The 26,118-nt window shown below is 35.2% G+C and overlaps 1 protein-coding gene across 8 annotated transcripts in view; it reads right to left on the bottom strand.

The window, feature by feature from the left end:
- The window catches only part of LOC104910714 (uncharacterized), a 288,940-nt gene that overhangs the window by 220,838 nt on the left and 41,984 nt on the right, over nt 1–26,118 (bottom strand). For all 8 annotated transcript variants that reach the window (XM_085222846.1, XM_085222850.1, XM_085222849.1 and 5 more), the window contains exons 2-5: nt 13,443–13,486; nt 5,474–5,575; nt 4,728–4,823; nt 3,803–3,936 (exon numbers count right to left, since the gene is read on the bottom strand). The gene's annotated coding sequence lies outside the window, so the exon portion shown is untranslated. The remainder of the gene's footprint in view (nt 1–3,802; nt 3,937–4,727; nt 4,824–5,473; nt 5,576–13,442; nt 13,487–26,118) is intronic.

Here is a 26,118-nt window from a genome sequence, read left to right as displayed (position 1 = left end):
AACTCACATCCTGACATTCTTCTTTCAAGCAGAAGTTATTATTAATATTGAAGCTGCGATGGAAGCCAAAAAAGCAAGCATTTTGGAATACTACCATTTCCTGCTGTGTGAAAAGTTCACAGGAGAAAACTTTCCTACCCAAGTCTGCAGAAGTTCAGTATTGATTTGTCTTGGTTTTTTTTTTTGTTTGTTTTGTTTTTTAACTGATGATCCCATGATGTGTGGACCACCCAATGGATAAGAAATTGGTTGAAAGGCCGCAGACAGAGGGTAGTTACCAATGGCTCTATGTCCAGGTGTCCAGGTGGAGGCTGGTAACAAGCGGCATCCCCCAGGGGTCTGTCTTGGGACCAGTGCTCTTTAACATCTTTATCAATGACATCGATGATGGAACCAAGTGCACCCTCAGCAAGTTTGCTAACGACACCAAGCTGAGTGGTGAGGTTGACACACTGAAAGGAAGGGATGCCATTCAGAGGGATCTCAACAGGCTTGAAAGGTGGGAACGGATGAACCTAATGAGGTTCAACATGGCAAAGTGCAAGGTTTTGCACCTGGGCCAGAGGAATCCCAGGCATTTATACAGACTGGAAGGAGCAGTCTTGAAAGCAGCCCTACAGAAAAGGACCTATGTGTCCTGATGGATGAAAAACTTAACATGAGCCAGCAGTGTGCTCTTGCAGCTCAGAAAGCAAATGGTATGCTGGGCTCCATTAGAAGAGGGGTGGCCAGCAGGGACAGGGAAGTGATTGCCCCCTCTACTCTGCTTACTCTGCTCTTGTGAGGCCCCATCTGGAGTACTATGTCCAGGTTTGGAGTCCCCAGTACAAGAAAGACAGAGAGCTGTTAGAGAGGGTCCAGAGGAGAGCCGCAAAGATGATCAGGGGACTGGAGCACCTCCCCTATAAAGACAGGCTGAGGGAGCTGGGCTTGTTCAGCCTGGAGAAAAGAAGGCTGCGGAGTGACCTCACTGCAGCCTTTCAGTACCTAAAGGGAGCCTACAGACAGGATGGGAATCAACTCTTTGAAAGGGTAGATAACAGCAGGACAAGGGGAAATGGTTTTAAGTTGAGGGAGGGAAGATTTAGGTTGGATGTCAGGGGGAAGTTCTTTACGGAGAGAGTGGTGACATGCTGGAACAGGCTGCCCAGAGAGGTTGTGGATGCCCCGTCCCTGGAGGTGTTCAAGGCCAGGTTGGATTGGGCCCTGGGCAGCCTGGTCTAGTATTCAATGGGGAGGTTGGTGGCCTTGCATGTGGCGGGGGGGTTGGAGATTCCTGATCCTTGAGGTACCTTCAAACCCTGGCCATTCTGTGATTGTGTCAATATGGGGATGAACTGAGATGAAAAAGGGAATAGTTCGCCAAAAAGAATAGAAGATAATATCTTGAAATCCTTGACTTTGGTCCAAAACATGCAGCTCTGACTGCTAAATGCAGGAATTTGTAACAGGGCACTTCCTCATCCTTGGAAACAAAGCATAATAATAATGCAGAAAAAAATATATATTAGCATAGATAAAGAAAATGAATACATACTGCAGCCATTCAAAACCACTGCCAATCGCTTTGTATGGCATATTCTAATTTTCACCTATTTCAACATTTGAGTCTCTACATTGGACTTCTTTATTTCTTCTTGTGACTTCCAGAAGATCATCTGGGCACTGCAGACACAGGGCAAACATAATACCTTACGTATCCTGGTTACATCTGTATGCCTGTATAACGAATCTAAAAATCCTGCTCATGAAGAAGCAAAACTGCTTCTGACTGGTTCGTGGCAGACCACGCAAAGTATTCACAGGTAGGCCAGTAGTCTTTTTTTTTTGAAAAAAAAGATCTGAACTCAGCTAACCAGTGAAGAAGATATCCGACTGTGCAGCAGTGCTTCTCAGGAAGCCACCCCAGGTCCAAGAGATGCTGTCCTTTCAGTGGCCAGCCCTTACATGAGCCCAGTGAGGCTCCAACCCTTGTAGTCACCTGGGGAGCACAGGTGCAAACAATTTTCCCATGCTCCCTGAGCCAGCCACACTCCTTCACCAGGTGCTCAATCACCAATCACCAAGCCATGACCTAATAGTTCCCCTACACTAGCCATACACTATGGCCAATTTCCTATATGCCTGGCTGGACCTCAAAAATTACAAGGCAAAGAAAAAGTAATTCTTTTTCCACAAAGTCAGTAGAAATCACTCACAAACAAACAAACAAACAAAAAACAGGGGGATATAAATGACTCATAAAAGCAGCAGTCTGCAGTAGAGTCAGCAGCTATGTTTCACTCATGGTATTTCACTTGCAGAAGTTCCAGTTGAGTACCTGCTGAAAATCCAAAATTGTACTTCGTTTATATTTCAAACCATAATAGCATACTCTTGTTGCTGTTAGAGTAACAGGGAAAAAATCTGGGATTTTGTTATATATTACATCGTTTCCGGTTCCAGGCCTAGTAGAAACTAAATTTATTGCAAATAGTAGAACTTATAAAAGAGAAACAGTGATGAACACAGAATGCTAAATTCCATCTATCATTTTTTTCAGCTGAACAAGTCTTTGCAAACAAAAAGAGGTATTTTTTCCCTCTTGAGAAACAATGTATCTTATAATCTGCAAAAGACGCCATACAACGAAAGCAAACCTGATTTCTGTAAAAAGAAACTGTTCTTTAAAAATGCACTATGAGCATAAATATTTAATTGTTTTGAGCATGTCACAGAAGTTCAGAATTACTCAAAATTTTGTCAAGAATGAACCCAAAACAGCTGAAAATAATATAGTAAGAAATATATAGTAAGAAATATCTTACAGAAAGGGGTTTCTTTTAACATCCTTCATTATTTTAGCATAGTTGGACTGATCAAAAAAAAAAAAATCTTTGAAGTGTTAATTTATGTTTGAACTTTCTAAGAGCCCGTGAGTCATAAGGTTCTAACATACACAATGTTAAAGAAAATAAATTATTAATGTAGGATTTTGCTAGAGTAATAAGAGATTTACCATCCAGTAATTTTGCAAATGTTTAAGAAACTCAACAAACCATGCAAAGTAATAGGGAAAAAAAGGATATTTTCAAAGACCCTGAGATTACCTGGATAAACTACAACCTTTCAGGTTGCCTTAGTGTGAAGATACAACAAGCACATATTGAAGCAACCTTCATATGAATATGACACCTCCAAAGTTTTGGACAAATGGGAGAGACAATAAAGCATTCATGTTATAGATCATGCTATTGTTTCTGTGGGGTCTGCTAGTTGCTTCAACCCACTACAAACTGCTGGCATTAACTAAAGCCAGAACTTGGTGAATTCATTCAACTCATATCACAAACAGTCTAAGAAGTGCCATACACACCGCCCAAACAAATCTGAGTTAATTTTCTATAAATAATTCACTCAACCTTACAAACCTCATGTGCTGGTTTCAGCTGGGATAAAGATGATTTAATTCATAACATCTGATATGGGGCTATGATTTGGCTTTAGGTGAAAAACAGCTTTGTTGCTGTGACCGAAGTGCAGAACTAGGCACTTGGACTTGTTAAAGCTCACACAATTGGCCTCAGCCCATTGATCCAGCCTATCCAGACCTGTCTGTAAGGCCTTCCTACCCTCAGGCAGATCAACCCTTCCTTCCAGCTTAGCATCATCTGTAGACTTACTGCGGCTGAACTCAATTCCCTCATTCAGATCACCAGTAAAGATATCAAACAAGGGTTGGCTCCAATACTGACCCCTGGGAAATAGCTCTAGTGACTGCTCATCATGTGGATTCGACTCCATAGAAAGAAGTATTCAGTACCTGAGGGAATTAGCTGTGCTTGGAGGTGGTATATAATGACCTGAATAACAATCAATTATCCCAAAATCCAAATATCATCATGTGCTCATGATCCGGGTGGCAGAAATTCACAATCGTCATATGCCAGTAATGATCTGGAAAGATGGAAAGGAAAAATGGTGGGTGAATTAGCTGACCAATTCAGACATACGAGGAAAATTTACCTTTCTCCCTATAAAGCTACTTTACATATTTAAAACTGAATTTGAACAGATTGTCATAATCACAGCTATGGAAAAAAAAATCAGAAAATATTTGTTAAGAAGACTTTCTGTATTGTGTTAATCTTTCAGTCTTGTTAAAAAAGTTTTCACCAGACTTCTTCAGTGATGTGGATATATGGATTACTGTAGAAAAAAAAATTATCATTGACAAGTGTAAAGGTATATATAAGTAACAAACACATGCTACAGACAAATCATCAATAGGTTTATTTGAAATAAAAATAGAACCTGATGAGAAATTAAGCTATTTCAAAAAGAAAACAAACAAGAATCTTCAACTTCTCATATACGTAATTTAAAAGCATAATATTCCAGATAGTCCATCTCTCTGCAGTGCCTCAAGGTTTCGGCTACAATTTCTGAGTTTGTTACCAATCTAGAAATTGTTTTAGGTGGGATAAATTAGACATATAAAAGATAACCCCAAAATCTTACATTAATATTTTCCTTTCTCAGTGATGAACATTTGATTTTTCTGCATAGGTTGTTTTCATTCTAGCAGCAGCAAACCAGTTTAGACAGTGAATCATTTTATACTGTTCCCCAGGCATTGCTAATCATAGTAATCTAATCTGTTCAAATTAACCCACATGCCACAGTTGCACAGACAATTAACCCTTGTATTTCAGGGGGTTGTGAAAATCAAATATAAACTACATTACCATAATCTTCTGTATGCTATGTAGATTGCTTCAGCATGCATAATTGCTTGTAAAGATTTTTCTTTGAAATGGTTTCTTCCAACATTCAGATAACATCTGGGTAAAAATCAGAGGAAAAGAGAAATAACAAAATCAATTCAACTTCTCAATTATTCACCATACCACACAGAAAATACAAATCTATTTATCATTAAAATCTTGGACTCACAACATTTACTGGATCTGAATCAATGAAGGCAGAACATTTCATCTGTTTCAACTACAGCATGGATTCAAAGGGCTATTCTTCTACAGCTCAATTTTCCCTACACTAATGGCCCCGCGACATCACTCCCTAACATATAGCACAGCATGATACTGGGATAGGGGCCCCTGACACTTCACAGGATATCCCACATGGGCTTTTCAAGAACAGACTGAAGAGGACTCTATCAGTGGAATTAGCAATCGCTCCTACACTTGAACATCAAGGACAGCCAGGATGGACAAGTACAGCTGCAATACAAGAATAAGGCCAGGTCTTGCTTTCAAGATAGCTCACAAACCTGAGAGCTTCAGGCAAGAATGGAAATCAGACATCTCAAGGTCTTTGCAGTGTTTTCTGTACTTCTTCATCTAAGGACCTTCCCTTAAAACATGGGCTACCTTGTATTATTTCTATTCAGGTCTGCTCAAAATTATATGGGGGAAGCAGGGTTATTTCTTAATTTAGAAGGACAAACTGACATGAAAGGTTATTTTCTTACTTGAGTGTTACTCAGTTCAGGACAAAATACTCTCAGAGCATGGCTACTTTGGAATTTTCTTCTGATATTGCTTGTGCTTCGTGGCCTAACAGATGGCAGTTTCTGAAAAGAACACAAAAAAAGTGTTACCTTCTTGACAAATAATTTGACTTTCATATGACTTAGCTGACTAAAAAAATCACTGCCTTATATCTACCATCACGAAGGCCTTGCCTTTGTCCAAGATTGTATAAAAGATGACTTCTTTCAGAGCGGGTGCAGACAGCAAAGTTTCTCTAGCAAGATAATTGCTAAGATAATTATTTGTGCCCTATCTGCACTGTCTTTTAACTATCCTGCCTGAAGAAATCAAATTCAATCATAAATTGGAGTTCACAAAAAACATCTCAACCAGAGCAAGGATCTGTGGAGTAGGGGTTCAAGGACATCTTTTACAGCATATAATGAAATTAATGCTTACCACCTTTGGTGGTCTAGAGACATTCTGATGACCTGCAGTGTAGATGCTCACAGAACATCCTAGCCAGGGAACGCCTCCTTGAAGATTTCAGTAATACCCAAGTATGATTTAACACAGAAGTAGTCACAGTCCAAGCAGACAGTAGTAATACAAACTTGGAAAGACAATGATGGATAAACGAGCACTGTGACACATTCAAGACTGCATACTGCTTGTAATAGATTTAGCTGCTAAAAATTTCTATAACAATTTTTCTTCTGTATATTGTATGTTGGTTTTTTTGTTTGTTTGTTTTTTAACTTAAAACCTCAATTTCTTTGATGCACACAGATTACATGGAAAAAAATATTTCTTAATTAAATTGGGAAAGCAGATGGAATCAGGCTCTTAGAGCTTTCTTCACAAGTGCATTTACCACCAATGTTTAATCATTGTAACTGGTATTACGCATGTGGACTCAGACTAAGAATGTTAATTCAGAAACTTGATGGTTGCCACAGTAACTTTCCCTGTACAGCAGTAACAACACTATCTTTAAGAAAAAGTCGGAATTACAAAATTAATTCAGACTAAGACCTGCATTCACTGGCAATAATAAATTTAGAATGTGGTAGGTATTAAAAGCAAGCAGAAGAGTCATTTGCATTCTAGCTACAAGAGCAATGCATAAAGATGGATCAAGAAAAAATATATTTGGATAAATGTTTAGTGTGTTGCATTCTCTTGGCCCAATAGTATAATTACCTCTGCTATGCCTCAAATGACTTCAAAGTTAATGTTAGTTGGTAGTAAATAATCAGGATACTCTTTAAAATACGAAGTACTTATCAACATAAACTAAGAAAAATTATTTAGAGCAAGAGATCATCTGAAGATCACTGGATAATGCCTCACTAAGTCCCCTGATGATGTTTCCATCTGACAGTGCAGCCATATGCTTTGTCAACTGAAACATAACTCAGTTTCATGCTGTATTATCAACACATCAAAACAGCAAACATTTTAAACTAGTGTAAATTCTTTGATGTGCTAGTTCCTGCCTCACTGCCTATTCACAGTCATTCTTCCCACTTAGAAGGTTTTACCATTTTTCAGTATACTGTTGGTGTTTTTTTGTTTGTTTTTTTTTTACTACGTTGTCTTTCTGAGAGTTTTAAGAAATCTCTTCCTGCAGGCGACAGAGGATTGTAAACAGACTTAGAGAAAAGCTCAAACACTTCAGGAAATCAGAAGTTTAGTTTTCTACACTGCATTTAGCTTGAGACAGAGATTATCACATCCAAATTCTCTTGCAATTTATTAAGCAAACAGTAATGGGACAAAGAATAGAACCTATGCAATAGCATTTCCAGTGACACTATATTTTATTTTAAACTCCAGTACTCAGCTGACCCTGCAAGTCCCAATGACTAAAACTACATTAAATTTTTTTCTGTCTTTCAGTCAAAAAGATACATTCAGATGCTTCTTTCTCATTAGGGACAGTTACTTAATCCTTTTGTTATAGATTTTCCTAACAAATTATTGCTGTACACTCTTTTCTTTAATCCCCTGCTATTTGTTGTCCCCAAAGATCCAACTGCAAGGATCAAAGATTTTTTAATACTCTTTAGCAACACAACTCATAACTTAGAAAGAGCAGAAGTAAAATTTATGTCACACTAACATTACCCAGAATTTATGTGAAAGATACTACATCCTAATTACATGTTTTAATTTTATAAATTTGATTTCACATGCACAAGTGTTACAGTTACTGTGTTCAGTCAAATTCCTAAAGAAAAATCATCAGAAATATATAGCATTCAATATGTCACAACACATTATACATGGAAGCAAGGATAGGTACATAGCAGTACAAACGCTAAGAAACTGTGCAACTCTTAGAAAGACATCTAAGAAATCTTAATTACAATTATTTCTATTATTAATTGCCTTAACTACAATTATTTCTCATCAATTAACTGCACAAAATTGAAGATTTGAACGCCTCTGTATCTGTTATCAGCTATTTCTACAGGGATAACATCCTTGTAAATAAATTAAAACTATTATCTTATGGAAAAACATAAGAAGAATTCATGAAGAAAATGACCTGTTCAGCTCCCATTACCCAAGTGAAACAACGCTTTGTGATTCCTTTTCCTTCAGCAAAACATTTCTTGGTGTGGTATTAAAATTTCAGAAAAATAAGAATATTATCTATAGACTGAGAAAAGTAAAGCAAATGAGGACATTTCAGTCAGCTAAGGATTTAAGTGACTGCCAAAGGGCAATGCAGATACAGACTCACTAAGCACAGGGGAAAATTATTCTCTTGGATACGGAAGAAGAGAAAATACTTTTCATCAGTTCTGTTGGATCTTTAATTAACACCTTATACCAAACACATTTGCAGCATACAACATACTGCCCAAGGGAAGAGACAAAGCTCCTCTTTCCTAGCTTTTCTCTCTCCTTAACACTGGAAGGGTAAAAGCAGACTATAAACAGGTTTCTCCAGTGAACACACAATACCTGGCCACATGAAAGTCTCACCAAGAAAAATAAAGGAGTTCTATTCCTCTACCATGAATGCTGTCAAGTAGAATTTGAGTTGTGTGTTTTATCCTGAAACAGTATTTAGGCACAATATGTCTGGAACTATTAGGAACAATGTTGAGTTCTACCCAAAGTTTTGTTGTTTTTTCTATTTTGGAGCAATGTTTGTTTTCAAAGGAAAGGACCACGTTGTTAAGGAAATATCATAACCCTGAAGACACATTTCATGCAATGTCCTGAGTTACACTTAATTTAATACTGTTATCCAAGGAATTCCCATATTTTTCAGTTATAAAACTTTAAAAAGTACTTTCTCTAAAATACCTAGCCACAGTACCAAAACAACTAGTTATAAAGTAGTGTAAAAAAAAAATTATAAATAGAATCACACACTTCTCTTTCTAGGACAAACAGCTGGACAGTAGAGGTGTACAGCCGGAAAGCTGCTTCAGGGTAAAATTTGTCTCATATTTCCCTATTTCTTGTTTTGACTAAATAACTTTTTATGTATTAACTTTATTATAGTTTTAGAATTCTTGCATTTTATTATGGTAATTTTTTAACTGAAATGGATTCTGTTTCATGCAATATGTTATGAAGCACTAAGGCTTTAGTTCTTTACATGCATCCTATAAACACTGCTTCAGTTGAAGACTGAAAATCCTAGTTTCTAGTGACATTCAACATGGCAATTTGCTGTTACAGCTAAGGTTAATTTTTCCTTATAGAAATGATTCTTTCTCAAATTATAAAATATTCTTTTTTTTTTTTTTTTTTATCTTTCACAGGTGATTTAATCCTAGTTTTACACTATCTGTAATACCAGGAACCTACCAAAATTAAGGTATACACAAATAAACAGAATGAATGCCAATTAAAAAGAAAAAAAGAACAAACTCAAAACAACAACAACAAAAAAATCAATCCACAATTAAAGAAACAATCAAACATCAACAACAAAATAACACAAATACAGCCTCCTTAAGGACTCATTCCTCATCTGTTGAAAAAACTTCTACATGCATTTTAATGCATTTGTTACATGAAATGAGCTTATATGTTGATGGGATATTCAAACTTTATTAAGCCTTAAAAGATTTGGAAGAAGATATGAAAATCAACAGACATGATTATTTTCTACACATTTCCTACGTTAGAACTAATCTGAACATTTTTCAGACTTAGCCTTTAACATCTATGTTTTTCAAGAATGTAAAATGCTCTACTTGTATCTTTTCTACTACTTTCTCCCACAAACTCTTTTTTCACTAAATTAACATTAGAAAAAAGCTACTGATGTAAGCAAAGGTCTTATACTTCAATTATAAATTTTTCTCTTATGTAACCTTAATGTCTATTTTCAAGTTTTATTTCCACAATTTCCAGTACTCAGTTCTATGTATATGTAGAATTAATTAATGCAGAGTAAATAAACGTAGTTGTTTCTCCATAAGCAGATAAAATGCCATGATCATTAAAATTAAACCACCAACAGTAAACTTTCAGTGATAATCATAAAAAGAATGGGGCATTGTGAAGATCAACAAATTTGTGACAATTCTTTTAAATACACTGTTGTGTATTTAAGAAAAGAATACACCATTGCAAGATGGCAAATGATAAGCTTTGATTTTCTTCTGAACTTGTTTTTTATACTCTATAGTTAATAGCCTTTCCTTGCACAAGCATTTCATGTCTACTACAGTGTCATTGAGGTTGTGCAACTAAAGCAGAATGAGTCTTTTCATAGCGTCTTGCTAAATTAGCAGCTGGGCCAAAACCTTTTCAGTGTCAGGATTTTCACTACAAAGAGTCATTCTCAATACAAGAAATTACAGTTTCTCCTTTCAACACACAAAATATGTGGTCCAGATAGGATGAAACTCTTTGCTTTTCTGGCAATACATCTTCAGTTACTAATGTAGTAGCACATGTCACACAATCAGAAAAAATACTCCGAATCAGGATGGTACTTAACCATCTATCTCATTTAAGTAGACTCATTGACCTTCCTGTCCTTCTCACAGTTACTAATTTGCTCAACTATCTTGCTGAATTAGGCTAACGAAACCTTAGTGGGAGAGAAATGCAAGCCATGCAGTTTCTAGGGAAAATGCTCTTGGGAAGACATACAGCAGTACTATAATATCTAACGCCTAATTCAGATATTTTTGTTTTACCTAATATACAAGATAGTATTTTTTTTTTAATACATGAGTAGAGTCATGACACATACAGATAGCTTGCATAACCCAACGTACTGCCCTTCAAAAACAGTCATTTAAACTAAGGGCAAAAATGAACAAAGTAACTTATAATATTTTTAACTCTAGACAAAATGCACCAAACTTTCTGTAGGGCTATTTGGAAAAGTGGATTCAAGGGCAAACAAAATCCATTTAGAGCTACAGAAGTTTGAGCACTATTGTCATCCTCTACAATTCTGGATTGGAACACATATTGTGGACAGTTCTACAAAGCAGCTATGTATAAATCTAAAACACCACTCATTATTACTCAGCAGAAAAAAAAATATGTTTAATACTTATTAAATTACTTAAAACCATAGAACTATTTGTTTTGGCTTCTTAAATCAACAATATATTTTCTTTCTTATCTGGAAGTCCAGACCACACCTTTTCAAAGCGACACATTCTGTTAAGGAAAGATCTCTGCTATATATATGAAGAGCTTTTTGAGAGGTTAGTAGAATTCCATATAATGTAGATCTAAATATTTTCAACTGGCACACTCCAAACACAACTAGGATAAGGACAACAGATGCAAACATCCAGTAAAGAGAGTTTTGAGTAAACGTAGGCATATTAAAGCTGGAGGCATATTGTGATACCAAGTTATATACGTCACTTTGGAAAAAAACTCACAAAACTCTTTTGTTACTTATAAAACTTGGAGAACCATATTTTTATTTTTAAGCTAAAAGGTGACATTGCAAAAAAGAAGGTTGCAGACACACTGAGGTGCTCCCATTAGAGCATGTTGTTTTTGTTTTTTTTTATTAAACTCTTCAATTGGCTATTTGTACCAAGTGTTACAAGTTGCCATTCAAACTGCAGATTCAACAAATATTAGAAATCCACTTGATGAAACTGAAGTTTAAAAACAATACAGATTTACCACTGACTAAAAAGTATTATGAAAGCTAGTGTATTCATCTCACCAGTAATTCTTAACCTGCCTTGTTAAGCATCAAATTAGTACTGGATTTAATATTACGGTATGTTGACAAAATTTTTCAGTATCGACAGGAAAAAAAATGTATCTACTTGAATAGCTTTTAAGTAAAATCTTCTCTGTAAAAATTCTGATTAAATATTTAAAGTCAATATGCTTGGTTTTGCTATAGTTATCTGAATGAGCAAATATAATACTAAAGATGTATTTTTGCAAATAGCGTTTTAAGTATTTATTTCTGTCCTTTTTAATACTTATTTTTCAAAGAATTAATTCAACTAAAGGTACAGTCTCTACATAACACCTTAAATTACTTCAATTACTATAAATTAGTATAATTTGGTTTATAAAACTACAGATTTATTTTCACAGGATATAATATTAGAGAAAAGCCTAATGCTTGTTTTAATTTTGCTAATACAGTAGAACACTCATTTATTCATCTACTCTATGTCTTCTATTTGAAATCCAGACAAAAAATAATATACTTTGAAAAAAAAGCTTGCTTTTTTAGAAAATGAGGAGTATGCTTACAAGCTGATCTTTGATCAAATTAAGTTGAGAAAGACAACTTTATTTGTAAAGGGGGGGTGTAGGTAATTAAATCCTTAGCTCAGAAGTTCATATTGAAGTTAAAAGTTCATGTTGAATCAAGGGAGATCGAAAAGATCATTTCAGTCAAAGATAAAAACAAAAAACATAAAACAATTCAGATCAGAATAGTCACCATTTTTTTTCATAATCAGAAAAATCTAAGGAAATATACCATGTAGGTGAAATTAGGTAAAGCTTTCTAAAAAATTAAAAAAAAAAAGTCTAGTCTGATTATTTTATGTCATCATTTACAATTTTGAAAATAGTATCTAAAGTTATGAAACCTAAACTTTCAGCAGACTGAATGGTTTTTTATTAAATGACTTTCCATCATTTTGCCTACTCATTTTAGACTGAAATATTACGGATTTACAAATTGAAAAGTAGAGAAGAAACAAACTAAGAGCTGGTTTCTTGTACCATTTACTTCTTAATATGTTCTTTTTTCTTACTTTACAATCACAAGTATCACAGCCAAATTATGAAATGGGAAAGATATAAATTCCTTTCAAATCATCCAATTATACCTAGCGCTATTATTGACATTTAATGAAGCTATCTGTACAAAGATTCCAGAATCTTCAAAGGCAGCTTATTTAAGAGCAACTATTATGATTGCATCATTTTATCAAACGTTCGCAATTTCTACAACCGAAAAAGGGAAGGCAATTCCTTTTGCACTCCCAAATGAAAATCCAAATTTGTATGAAAATGAAGAATAGGTGAAGGGCATTCAAGAAGGGAGACTTCATCAGTTGTGGCAGTCATAGCACTAAACATTATCAATATATGCACTTATGAAACATAATTAGCAAAAACTGAAACCAGGACAAAAAGGAATCTAAGAATCGCATTTTTGAACTAGACTTTTTAAGTAGACTTTTTAAGACCAGAGTAAATGAAAAACACAGAGCATCTCTGAAGGTGTACACAAGATTTCGCTCAAGATGCAATCTCAAAATACAGATCTAGAAACAAAACTTTTGTATTTATGCTCTTGCATACACAGCTGAAGATCACTAGCCATCTCATAGAATCATTGACTAAGCCAGTTATTTTAGTATACTTCTTCACATTAGAGTTGAAACCAATCATTATGCAAACTAAGGAGTTCCAAAGATAGGCAGGGTAATTGCGTATGTCTTAGTAATATATGTCAGGAAATACATTTGTGCTTACCTTAGGTTTGAAAGAGAGCAGAAGAGAAAAATCCTGTAAAGTTCCTAGGGAGAAATAAAAACCGCACTTTCAGAATACTTAACTAAAATAAAGGCAATGAAATTTTCTCATGTCTAGAATACACATGTAACATGGTTTTAGCTAGGACAGAACTAATTTCCTTCATTGTAGCTAATATGGTGTTGTGTTTTGCATTGTGTTTGGATTCTTGATGAAATTAGTAGTGATAATTAGCAACTTGTTGCAGAGCAGTGCTCACACAGAGCCAAAAACCTTCTCAGTCAGACCTCCCAGCAAGAAGGATGGGGTGCACAAGTAGCTGCGTGTGGACACAGCCAGGACAGCTGACCCAAATGAACCAAAGGCATATACCATACCATACGATGAGCAGTGGTCAAAATTTTTAGCACAGAATTTCTTCCAGCATTCTTACTGTTGCATGCGTATGTACATGTCTCTTCTCTTTCCAGAAAACGTAGTGATCTCATGAAAGATATGATCACCTCACTCAAGACTACATTGTAACACAGGGAAACAACTGGCTTACATTTCAGCACATGCTACCAGAATATTCTGAATAAAGCAGAGACGTTGCTATGGACTAAGAGCTGTTTCACTATCAAATACCAGAACACGTCATGAAACAAAATTCTAAGAAGCTGAATAAGCCTTCTCTAATTATAAAGATAAGATGTGGGTACAAAGAGACAAGTATCATATCATGGTCTCAATTCTACTCATATCATCCACACCTCAAGCAAAACAGCTGTTAGGTAGAATAATTAATTACCCTTTGTAGCTGGTTGCTCCAGTATGACCAGTTTGTGTCACTATCATATTCTTTAATTTGCATGCATAAATAAAATTACTTCATCTTAATTTCTAATTACACCATAGTTATTATGAGATTTCCAGTCTCAAACTTGCAACTTCGAAATACTGATTGAGAAATCTCATGCCACTTCTTTGTGATATTAAATGTTACATATCAGTGAAGCTCAGTATACAGAAAAGCATAAAGAATAAAGTTTCCATGCTCAAGTCCGTGTGACAAATGTAAATTTGCAGGCTGAATATGTATGTTTGGGTATTATGTATCAGAACTCCAGATTAGTAATAATAGCATCTCCATTTTTGTGAAGAAAGATGTTTATGTTTAATTTCAAATAGTAAAATAAAAGAAAATGGTTTATAGCATTTTTCAGTCACAAAGTTAGAATTATACAGGAAAGCAAGGGTGTCAGTCAAACTACCTTCATCTTCAGATCTATCAACAGTTTTCCGTACCCTTTAGTAAATGTGTTAGCAAATGTTATCCTTGACATTTTATTTTCAAAACGCACGATGTCTGTATCCATTCCACTTCTATCCAAAGCCAACAAAACTTAGATACTGAACTGCTACCTGTGTGCTTGAAAAACTCCATTCTTCTTTAATGTTCATTCTATCAAGCCACTTCCACTTAATGGCAACAGGAACTGATTAAAAAAAAAGATGTGAATGATTCTGTCAATTCTAATGCATTTCTCAATTCTAAATAAATTTACCAGTTTGTTGCTTATAAGATGACTAGAGGAACTGAAAAACATGTCTAGTTATCTATTGTGACTTCCATACTGAGACTTTCAAATAGAGACTATCATTTGTAGCTTTAAAAAACGTAAACATAGATGTGAAATTCACTCCTCCCTCCTTAGAGTAATAAACTGAGGCATGCATCCTACAAAGATGTTTATAACAAGGCCTTTTACTGTGTACAATTTATCTTGCTATCAGGCATTGTTTAAATAAATATCTAAGCTGAATGCATATTTTTTTCCCATCATTTGCAAACTATTAGAAAGAGAAATTGTTTTTTTCCTGTGCTAATTTTTAAGACCATATGCTACCAGAAGTAAAATGAGTATTGAGTAAGATTTTACAAATCATCCAAAGTGAGGAACACATCTAGACTGTAAACGTTGGATGATAACCACGAAATTTTATACTATACTCATTTATTTGGCTTCGGAAAGATTTTAAGACAGCCTGTGGCTTACTAGCAAATAAAACACCTGACACTGACAATCCTAGCTTAAGCAGATGTTTTGCAGATGCAAAGGAAGATTTAGAATGTTTTCTGGACAAGCAGCCTGAAAATTACTCTCACACAGATGAATAAGTATCAGTACAAAGTATATTGTTGCAATCCTTGTATTTTTGTATAACAGATAATGAAAAACCATCTGTCCATTGTAGTAATTTGCCAAGAAGCCAGTATAGCATACCATTTTACTTTCTGTATTTAAAATATCTTAGTAATAAACAATATTTCTCATCTGCTTTAATTTTGTTTGCACAAACTGAACACAAACTTCACCATGCTCTTATATTAAAGTCACTCACGTAGATAACAAGTAATTGGACCACGCAAATACAACTGCACTTTTTTGTATTTCGATAATAAAAAGAACACTGAAGTGAAAATAAGCGTCATCACTTTATTGTGCAGGAATTCCACTGTTTCAGCATTTGAGGAGGTCTGCACTTAAATACCAAGGCAGAAAAAGGAAAGTGTTATCTAGAGAAATATTTTTGAGGTTAACTTAAAAAACAAACACACGCACAAGACACTAGTATTCAGCTGTGATTTTATCCCAATCTTCAGAAAATTATGACTTTGAATTCTTACTTGCATAATATTCAACAGTTAATGTTCAGGTTTTTGAGGTATTATGCATGCGTTACTTTAAGTGATTCACCTATTTGGACAGCTTTTAACTAAAAAGAAAGAAACAAAACAATTGTGACAGCTTGATGATTTTACGGCCTTTTCTGAACAACGTTTAGCATTCTCAATATCCATTCTACTCTAAATTGTCTTTGAAGTGTCAAAAGCCAATGTACACTAAGATACAGATTGTATTATTTAGACCTCAACAAACAATATCAAGAATAAGTTTACAACTAAAACTCACGTAATATTTTATTTCAAGTAACCACATTTTAATACTAAAACAATCACATGATAGTTAAAAGTACATAGCTGCATGGTGCTCTGCTATATTATGCAAATGTATCAAAGATCACCTCAGACTCAAAGTAACAGGCAGATAATTTATTTGCAGGATGCTTTCTTATAGTGTGTATCATAACAATAAAAGCCATTTTATACTGATTTTTTTCTTTTCATATAATTGAAAGGATATGCAAGATTCTCAGTTTCTTAATTTAAATTAGCTCAAAACTAAGACTAACTTAAAATTCATCACTGAATAACTGAATACGGCCTCAACTTTTATCAGACTTCAGAGAATACACTTCATTTCCAGAAGGTATGATGAAATCCCAGAACAGTTTCAGTCCTTTTCAGCTGAACAAAGAAATGCCACTGCTTGTGCTAATGCTTCTGTGTGGAAAGCAATTTTAAAAAATTTCATCTGAACTTTCCAGGTCTAATTCTATAATATGAACCAGAGTTAAATTTGTAGAAACCTTCCAAGATACATGTTCACTTTATTAGTGTTGAAGCACGAGGTGTCCTTCACGCCACAGGAGGACTTGGCTTAACCTATTTGCACTGTACTTCAGATCACACATTCTGTATTTGTTTCACAGATTAAACAACATGTATTATGTCATGAAAAAAACAAACCTAGAATAGTATTGCAATATATTACAAGTTAACAACTGTAGTTCTACTTTAAAAGAATTAACATACAGGTTTAACTTTTGGCATATAAATAGTTTCAATTAAATACGTGAAGAGACTCATGAATTTATAGCTAAAAATATTTAGCAAGAACCATTGGTTTATAATTAAAAAAATACAGGTTAATGAAAATAATTTATAGCATAATACTGTAGAAATGAAATGTAATTTCAAATTCATAACATAATATTTTCCTGTAGAACACCCTATTTTGCAGTATCCCAAGGCTAGCATTTGTTGTGTTTAAGTTTTAATTCTCTGACCATTATTTTGCACTTATATGAAATTTTGATTATACAATGTAACAAGATACATCTTCTCTCATCAGCCTCAGGAGAACAATTCTCTAAATAAATGAGATATTTGCTTTCTTCTAAAACTAAGCTTATGGTCTTCCTTCAAATATTTTCATTTTGAGTTGGAAGCCACAGATAGGTAATTGGGAATAAAGAACACTATCCAAATACTTAGCCAGGATGAATATTTTATCCATTGTTTGATGAATGAAGGCAGCTGTGTTGTTCACCTACAGTTTTTCCCATTCAAAGGATAATCTACAGTTTGTATTTTACTGTACTAACCAAAAACATAGCAGGCAGGTATGCTCCCTGAGCCATTTTTCTCTTATTTTATTGGAAATTCTCTGAGCCATTTTTGTAAATATATTTCATGTTTGGCTTGTTCCTCAAGGGCTAAAAACCTTTTCTATCCGCTAAGCTTCAAGACTAATTAAAGGGCAAAGTAAAAGTCATAGAAATATGATTTTGTCCTACTTCATTTTCTTCCCCTTGCATTTTCAAAATCTGCTGATGGGTTTACCAATCCATAATTTTGCATCCTTATAACCAGACAAAGGAATACTGCAGTCATCTCCAAACAGTGGTGAACAGAACCTTCCCTGATATGTATAGCATAAATTACATGGAACAGAAAAACAGTAATACACACATTACAAGGAGTTGTGTTATTAAGAAGCTTAAATGGACCCTACAGGAAGTATGCTACTGAGATAGAAATTTCACTCCTGAATTCTAGCTTCTGTCCCTTGAACATATTTTTCTTTCTATTTTCTAGGAATGTGTGTTGTTCCAAAGGCTCTTGAACTACATGACGTATATAGTCCAATAGTCTCTGTAGTTCACTCCCTAATGCTTGCACACTGCAGATGTTGATTAGAAGGAATTTCTTTTTCTCTCTTGTGCCTACAGAGAAGTGGCACTGATTTGAGACTTACACTTTTTTATTTTAACATGAATCAGTGAAAAGAGCCTTGAAGTATTTTAAAAGAATTTATAAAATCAAGAATGAGGTGAGACTTTTATGGAGGTCAGCACAGCCACTACTGCTCACATACACTCCCAGTTTCCTTTATAAATTGATGTTGCCATTGAGTTATTTCAGAAGCATTTGTGCTGACATGAAAATAAAAGAACAACTCTTTATACTTTTTAGTTTTCTACATGAAACATTTTCACAAATATTAGTACTCCTAGTTAAACCTGTTGATGTAAACCTATGTGCTCATAGTAAGTTGCAGGACTAGATTAGCACTAGCAATGTTATTCAAACTAACCTATATACAAATTGTCAGTTACATTACTTACCTTTATACACTTAAAATTATAAGAAAATGGTTGATTTCACAGAAAATTGCTGAAAATGATATAGAGAAACTAATGTTGACTCTAAAAGACAGTAGTTGCTAAAAGGTCATTTGGAGACATTCATTAATTGTTTATTTTAACAGACAGTCATTATTTCTAGCAGCTCAAATTGGCAAAAATCACTATAATTGTCAGAAAGCGTTAAAGGACTGTCATTTGTCAATATGCACTCTTTTAAAAAGAAGCAGCTTGAGAGAATCCATTTTTAAAGTTAAATGGAAAAAAGCAGCATGAATACCCTAACGTGGTTTTTTACTGTCTAGAACTAGTCTACATGAACAGTCATCATTCATTAAACTGTAAAGATCTGTAACAGTTAAAAAGAAACTAACTACTGAAGTACCTCAGGTATTACAGTGTTCAAAAGTTTTTTCTAAGAATTATTAGGGTTGGTTCAATGCACAAGCAGCATAGGCATAAGCATATGAAAGCAAGGAGATGCAATGCCAGGGGCTACAGAAACTTTCTGTTTCTTTTTTCAGGCCTTCTCCAATCTCCTATTGCTACCTAGAGAGAAAACATCTATGATGGTACAAGTCCTCCATTCCAAACTCCTCCTATCAGCTTGGAAAATAATGAATGCTGTTGTACAATTATGTGGCTCCAAAGTCTGAGAAAAGCTCGTATTATTCTGTGTCTGAAGGAGGTGAACATGAATGTATTAGAAGATGCACTGATTACTCCTAAATTTTCTCTCCACTATTAACTACATAGACGTCTCAATCTCAAAGGTTTACAGCTCCAAGCATTCATATCTCAAAATCCTCCCACTGCCTCAAACACCACTGACCCCTCCCTAAGCCCCCAGAATATTATTAATTCACCTCAAGCTTTTGCTTATTTCACTGTTACGGTTCCATAAAACGAACATCCAGCATTCACTACTAGGAAGCCTTGAACAACCTCACTGAAAGTAATGACTTAACACCAAGATACAGAGAAAACCTAAAATCCTTCAGTTCCAGAGCTTGCACAAAATATATTAAAAATGGCAGCCCCAGATTCTTATATTAAACTCAATAAATTTGTTCAATGAAATCATATATTTTTCCTTCTCAAAATAATAATTGGTATTTTATCAAAAACATCAAATTTACATGCCAATCAACATGCATTGATTGCAGCAGAAAAGATGGAATCTGTGCTCTTAAATGTAACTCCTGGTCTTGTTACTCCTGCTTTGTACAGGCATGTAAATACCATGAATGCTGAACCTTAGACTCTTTAAAGACTCTGTACAGCCTCATTATTCTAAGAAAAGAATTCTAATCACAACAGAATTCAGTTGAGACTTGGAAGAAGGTGGAAGGAAAGTACAAATGAAAGTTTCATTGCTTTGTAATTTTTCTTTAAGGCATTCCAATAATAGAATTAATGTACAATTTTTAGTGCTGTCAAGTTACATTAAAAGCATTATTAAGCCCTTCCCAAATCTACATTCTAATAAATGTCAAGTCTTTCAATTATTAGACGTTTAAATATTTGCACTAAGACTTTAATAATGAGAGTATACCTTGCAGATCTGTGTGCTGTTGCACTGTTAAAGTGAGATAAATCACTTGAGACTGTTATTCACAGAGTATTAACAAGATTGTTTTTTCTTATCGGATCTTAATAATACCTTCTTTTTATCATGGTCACAACTGCACTAATAATTAAGAATTATTATTTAATAACTTTGAGAATACACAGGAGCATCATCAATCTTCTGAAAACACTGTAAGAACCTGACATGAAGCCATTTAACTACAGCTATCTAACAACAGGTATCCCAGGTATGCTTCATCCTCCAAATGGCTTCCTCCACCTCTGGCTATCAGAATCTATTTAACGTATTTCTCCATGTTTTCTCCTCAGCAGCGTGTCATCTTTCCAGAAGGCTACAGGGAAGGAAGCTTTTAACATTTGTAATGGTATCAGCAGTAACACACATTCAAAGATTTTCCTAGTAATTAATCCCTCTATCAGGTGTTCAGAGTACTTGGTACAAGTAAAACATCACCCATAAAATCCCACAGATAAATTTGCTCTTCATTCTTAAACATATTTCTGCCTCCTCAGGTAGGTCATGTACAGCTCAGCCTCAGAATAAAGTTTTGCTAGCGATACCTAAAAATCAAAAGGAGATTTCTTATCGACTCAACTTCTTCCTTTGTCTATGTCAGTATATAAAATTAAATAAAGAGCTTTAAAGAACCACAGGACAATCAGAAAAGCACTCCAAGGCTTATTATACTGTACCTTTATTTCCATCTCTGCCTTTGACACAGAAGAGGTGAGAAGCAAGAAGATGGGTGAGATGATTGAAGAAAGAATGGACAACACTTGTGATTTATGGGGTATTTTGTTCACTGTCTAGATCCACACTGCCAGAAAGAGTGCCATGATTTATTTATTTTCTGAACTGTGGAAGAAAATGAGCAAAATTACTGTACTATGTTTTCTCCCTCTGTTGTGGTTTTACAATTTTTGTTATTGGTATTCCACACCATAATATCAGGTAGTGCACTGGGAGTTAATGCTCCATTTTTGTGGACTATCCACAGTTCCACATACCTGTTCTCAGAAGAGAAAGAAAGAACTACAGCTCCCAAAAGACTTCATTATTCCATTTCTGTTTTCCATTCAGAGGGAAAAATAAAACTGTTTAGTAGACATGAGATTTCCCTTTTCCTTTCTGCTCATCTCTGCAGTGCATGCTCCCTAGCCATCCTGCCTTCAGCATCAGAGTGAGGCCTTTGATTTTTTGCACTCTCATTTTATTTGGTTTATTAGCTTTAACTCCAATTATACTGCATTATGTTATCCTGAATTCCGATATCATATTTAGTATATTAGTTTTCTCCGTTAGCTTGTTGCCATTGTTGCATTCCTCCTCTGTGTCCACCTCCCTATCTTCCCCTTCCTCCTTTCCTGGGGCATGGATCCACAGGTCACTCTGTCCCATTAGTCACGGAACCAGGCCAAATTGGGCCAGAACCATGACATCATCTTTCATTCAACTGTCTGCTGCTTGCATTAAGCTTTCTAGGCAAAGCTAAAGAACTGAAAATCTGTGACTGTTATCAGCCTAAACTGTAAAAACAATTAAATGGAAAATGGCAAAAGCAGAAGTGTTAATGCAAGCCTTATGTCTTCAGCGTTGCAGACAGCTTTGAGTACTAATTTAACCTTGATTTTATTTTAATTTTTAGTTAATTCATTGAAAAAATGAATTTTTAAATTAATTTACATAGTGTAAGACAATAACATCACTTCAAAGACTTGCACTTTCTTAAAGAACTTGTTTACGTGCCTTGTTTGTGAGTGAGAGAGGAAGGGATGGCTACCATCTCACAAAAGGAGTAAAAGCTGCAATTTACCAAAAATATTATCTGAAAATACTATTCACAGAGAATGATTTGAATTAGCTAACAGCACACAACAGGTTTATGACTGCAAGTTTTATGACTATTTATAAGGAAGTATTATTTCCTGCTCAAAAGTTAGTGAACAATGCACTTGTTGAGTTTACTGATATTTGGCCTCTAAATCACATCCACTTGCTACATTTTTGGAGAAAGTGAATAATTGATCCAATGTGCTTGCAAATCACATCTTCCTAGAATTTGGTTCAAGCTCTGTTATGCTGGTTAATGTATTATGAACAAATATTAATGAAATGTCACAACCACAGTGGCACTGAAGTGAAATTGTGAGGTGTTATAACCTGAAATTGTCATACAGTTACTCTTCCAGTTCACAAGCATCCTGAACTGGAATACCTATCCTGCTACAGAAGTATGATCCAATGTACTGTAGTTGTGATGCTAGCGGATAAAAGAGTATTCATAATAATTAATGGAAAAGAGATAAATTACCTTAGCTACATATATACAGCTTCTGTTACCAGAAGAACTGATTAATTACAATGGGTACTCCAAAAGTAAGGCCTCCTGATTTATTATGTTAGCCTACATTGTCAGAAGTGGTATGGCAGCAGACGTTGAACATTCCCACCGGTACTCTATTACATTTTCTTACTGTGTGACACAGAGCAGCAGTGGGGCAGTTTCACAGAATTGCATTTGACAAAGAAGCATGTATGAAGCAAAAGTGTGTCAGCAAACACCTCCACACAGAAAAAAGTTGCAATGATTGATATTCAGTGATTGCTGAATACTTATGGAGACCAAGCAGTGGATGTGAGCAGTGAGGTGGTGCATTTCAGCAGTGTTGACAGAGACAGTGAGTCACCTCCACTGCTGCAGATTTTCACAGCACAGCATGCAGGCTCACATTTATTGCTGGAGAAAAGGTATAGCAAATGTGGTGACTATGCTGAAAAATAATGTGTCATAGCTGAGAATTTGCTCTATCAAGTAGTGTTTTTGTGCTCCTTGTATCTGTGATATTTTCCATGGAAATAAATAGGTTGCTCAGAAAGTAATGCCTCCAATATAGCAATATGACATTTCTATACTCTAAAACTACTGTTGGGCCATAAATTAAGTACAACTGACAGGGTAAGATGTCAAATCAAAGTAGAATTAGATTTCCATTTATATCAGCAGGACATTAGGTTACCTCTGCAGAGCACCTGTTTCCTCAAACAGCCTTCCCCACCTGAAAGACATCTTGGATCTTGAACAACAACAACAAAAAAAAACAGCATTCTCTGATGGTGTAAAAACTGAACAGACTTGTGAAGATGCTTCACATCCTAGCTGTTTCCTTATACTGACCTCCACATGGATGAGCTTAGACTCCCTTAGCTTTCTACCTGCTATGCCTCCCAGAAGTACTTCTGGAAAGGATTGCTCACTCTGGTCTCAAGCCAGCACCTAAAAGGTAGGACAGAATGTGTTTCATCTTTCTTGTTCACTAAATAAAAACCAGGTGGTATAACTTCTGAGAAAAAGTAGATATGCACTGTAGAGTCTAGGGTACATAACCGCAGAAGTCTGTTTTCTGTTCATCCAGACAACAAATTCTCCTGCTATGCGTGAGCTGCAATCACATAATGCACAGTCACTCATCGGCTGACTCAAGCCTCTCAAGCTTCAGTGACTTAGCTTCCTGAAGAGAAAAGTGTTGCTACAGATATGGTTTGATCAAAATACAAAGGAGAAAGGTGACTGAAAAGACCAGTAATTAAGATAATCACAAATAAGATTCATTTAAATAAATAAATTAAAGCGGATACATATTGTTAGAATGCTATTCTGCCTGATGTATATGGACTGCCTATTGAAAGGTCAAATTAAATGTTAAGACTCATTAACAAACCGCCCCTTCATGATAATAAGCAAAGCATTCTTGGTGCAAACTTCATACATTTTCAAACATAAGCAGCTAAACAAACACTACATAGTTGAAGTGTGCATGCATTCTTTTTCTAAAGTATAGCTCAAAATATCTAATATCTGCTAGATGTTTCATCAAGAAACAATTGTTTTCTTGCTTCTCTGCACCAAAGGGAAAAGCTTATTCAATTTGGGATTGCTGTCTCTCAGAGGCGTTACTTCCCCTCTTACATAGCAAATGTTTATTCAAGCTATTTTATCATGCTCGAATAACCACTTCTGTAGCTCGCCTGGCCTGTATAGCATTGCTCTTGCTGGCCTCTCAGCCAGTCACTAAAGCTTCAGACATTTCCATTCTTCAGCAATGTGCTATGTATACATCACTGACAAAAGGCCTTTTACATAGAATGCTTTCAAATCCTTTTTCAGAAGAGTGTTATCAAAAAGTAAAATAGAATGCCTTTCCTATCTATCTTCTCCTTTCCTACCCTGGAATTTCTGTAGCCCGCAGATGCAGATTACACTGACTGCCTGCCATATAAGTAGGCAAGCTAAAAGGCCCAGACTGTTATGTCACACTGCAGTCACTTCATGATATAAGCAGGATGTCTTCTATATACAACAACATAGCATAGGTAAGTCAGCGTACTTTCAGCTGTCCCTCTAATTGTTCCCTATACACCTCCCCTTTAATCCATCACCCATCAGAAGTGCAGCCTGAAAATTAAAGACACAGGAGGGAGAAAAATTGTTTCTCCCTTTAGAATTCAACTCCAAAGTTCATGTACTTCCGAGAACATAGCAAACTCAGTGAATTTATAAATGTTTTCTGTCACGATAAATTGATCTTATCATTTTATACCTTTCTTGCGTGTAAATATGGTTTCCGGATATATTCTACACCTCACTCCCTACACAAAGTTGGGTACCGTTACCTAAGTCAAAGAACTTTTTTTGTAGTCAATTTGTTCATTTCCAGTCCAGCATTTAAGAACAATATTCATTTAGTGAAGTTTGCCTACACAGTGTTCTTATGGACTGTTAACTACCAATACAGTGTTTTTAGTATCTGATTGCAGCACATCATGAGCAAGATATTGCAAAATTAAAACCACAACACATCACTTTCAAAACAAAAGAGGCAAAGATCTTTCCACTCTTCAAGAATGGAATGATAGGTCAGATGGCAGAATACTCGGTCTCTCCACAAACAGCTGTAGAACACCAGCAGCAAACTCAAATTAATGTGGCAGAGCCAGTTTTCTTTAGTAAGTAGTGTTAGGAAAAGTGGAAGTGCTTTTTATCTTGCAGTTTTAGAATAATGAAATCAGGTCTAATCTTCCTAGTTCTTGAGTAGTTTTATTAATTGGATAATAAATGTGTTTAGATTAATGATGAAAAACAGAAATGAAGATTTTGCTTGTAATGTGAAGTCAGCATGTTATAGACTTACTCATTTCAGGCTAGAAGTAGCTCAGGAAAAATACATCATGATTATGACAAAGGAAGGAAGGAAAGAAGAGGAACCAATTCAATATTGCAAGTGCAAAGGATGCAGAACAATAAACTAGAAGTGGTAAGACTATGCAAAATCCTCAAACCATTTTAACAAATACTTTGCTGTCTACATTAAAAATATAACCTTTACAAAAACTGTTAAGTCCCACTGCTGTACCTCAAAACTTTACTTCAGAAAATTACAGAGTAAATTCCAATTTAATAACTTATTTTGGTATTAGCTGTGGTGCAAATGCATGCTTTATTTAAACAATTACTTCATTGAAAGCTTTGATTTCAGCAGTTTTGTAGTCCATCTGCACAACTAAACAGTATTGGCTTTATGGTGGGAAATATCTTGCTATAGTAAATGTAGTAGCTAATCTGATTTATACGCAAGCTAGCCATCATTTAATTTCCAGCATAACATATAAAATGAAATCCTATTTCAAATACTTGTGTACTATCCCAAGTGCCCATGATAGCACAAATAAAGTGCTTTCAGTTTTAAGGTGTCTATTACAATTAATTATCCATAA

Source organism: Meleagris gallopavo, chromosome 4 (genome assembly GCF_905368555.1).
Source record: "Meleagris gallopavo chromosome 4, MGAL_WU_HG_1.1, whole genome shotgun sequence".
Taxonomy (NCBI): Eukaryota; Metazoa; Chordata; class Aves; order Galliformes; family Phasianidae; genus Meleagris; species Meleagris gallopavo.
The sequence above is the reverse complement of the archived record's forward strand: the minus strand, read 5'-3'. Positions and strand labels throughout refer to the sequence as shown.